This window comes from Arachis stenosperma, chromosome 9 (assembly GCF_014773155.1).
Source record: "Arachis stenosperma cultivar V10309 chromosome 9, arast.V10309.gnm1.PFL2, whole genome shotgun sequence".
Lineage (NCBI taxonomy): Eukaryota > Viridiplantae > Streptophyta > Magnoliopsida > Fabales > Fabaceae > Arachis > Arachis stenosperma.
In genome coordinates this window covers 148151680-148153279 of record NC_080385.1, presented here as the reverse complement: position 1 = coordinate 148153279, position 1600 = coordinate 148151680, and the positions used below count along the sequence as shown (strand labels likewise).

The following is a 1600-nucleotide window of genomic DNA, read 5'->3' as shown; positions in this document are numbered from 1 at the left end:
ACAGACTTTGAGAAATCAAATTGACTTGTTGAGTCAATATTTTGTTCTGAGCCAATATGGCATTCAGAGCATCAATCTCAAGAACTCCTTTCTTCTGACCAGTCCCATTGTTCACAGGATTCCTTTCAGAAGTGTACATGAATTGGTTATTTGCAACCATTTCAATCAGTTCTTGAGCTTCTGCAGGCGTCTTCTTCAAATGAAGAGATCCTCCTGCAGAGCTATCCAAAGACATCTTGGATAGTTCAGAGAGACCATCATAGAAAATACCTATGATGCTCCATTCAGAAAGCATGTCAGATGGACATCTTCTGATTAATTGTTTGTATCTTTCCCAAGCTTCATAGAGGGATTCTCCATCCTTCTGTCTGAAGGTTTGGACTTCCACTCTAAGCTTACTCCATCTTGTGGAGGAAAGAACTTTGCCAAGAAGGCATTGACTAGCTTTTCCCAAGAGTCCAGGCTTTCTTTAGGTTGAGAGTCCAACCATATTCTAGCTCTGTCTCTCACAGCAAAAGGGAATAGCATCAGTCTATAGACCTCAGGGTTAACCCCATTAGTCTTGACTGTGTCACAGATTTGCAAGAACTCAGCTAAGAACTGATGAGGATCTTCCATTGGAAGTCCATGGAACTTGCAATTCTGTTGCATTAGAGAAACTAATTGAGGCTTAAGCTCAAAGTTGTTTGCTCCAATGGCAGGGATTGAGATGCTTCTCCCATAGAAATCAGGAGTAGGTGCAGTATAGTCACCAAGCACCTTCCTTGCATTGTTGGCATTGTTGTTGTTTTCGGCTGCCATGTCTTCTCCCTTGAAGAATTCGGTCAAGCCCTCTAAAGAGAGTTGTGCTTTGGCTTCTCTTAGCTTTCTCTTCAAGGTCCTTTCAGGTTCAGGATCAGCTTCAACAAGAATGCCTTTGTCTCTGCTTCTGCTCATAAGAACTAGAAAAAGAAGAAGAGAATGTGGAATCCTCTATGTCACAGTATAGAGATTCCTTGAAATGTCAGAGGAAAAGAGAAATAGTAAGAAGAAGGAGAAGGAGAATTCGAATTTTAATAGATAAAATTCGAATTGTGCATTTAGAAGGAGTAGTACTCCATAAATAGAAGGATGTGGGAAGGAGGGAAGAGAATTTTCGAAAATTCAATTAAAAAATTTGAAAACATTTTGAAAAATGTTAATTGATTTTCGAAAATCAAAGTGGAAAAGAGATAAAGTGATTTTTGAAAAAGATTTTGAAATTAGAAATTAAAAGATTTGATTGAGAACTATTTTGAAAAAGATGTGTTAAAAAGATTTAATTGAAAAGTTATGGGTTTAACAAAGATGTGATTGAGAAGATATGATTTGAAAACATTTTTAAAAGATATGGTTTGAAAACAATTTGAAAAGATATGATTTTGAAAATTGATGACTTGCCTAACAAGAAAAGATATGATTGAAACATTTAAACCTCTCTCAACAGAAAAGGCAACAATCTTGTGATGTTCAATCAAATCATTAATTGTTGGTAAGTATCTTTTTAAAAGGAAAGAAATTGAATTTGAAAACATTTGATTGAAAAGATTTGATTTGAAAAAGATTTGATTTGAAAAACTAA

The 1600-nt window shown here is 35.6% G+C and overlaps 1 non-coding gene across 1 annotated transcript; it reads left to right on the top strand.

The window, feature by feature from the left end:
- The first annotated feature begins 293 nt into the window (after positions 1 to 293).
- LOC130952870 (small nucleolar RNA R71) lies at positions 294 to 397 on the top strand. Its single transcript, XR_009075046.1, has one exon. It is a non-coding gene; the product is annotated as a small nucleolar RNA R71 (small nucleolar RNA).
- The last annotated feature ends 1203 nt before the right edge of the window (positions 398 to 1600 follow it).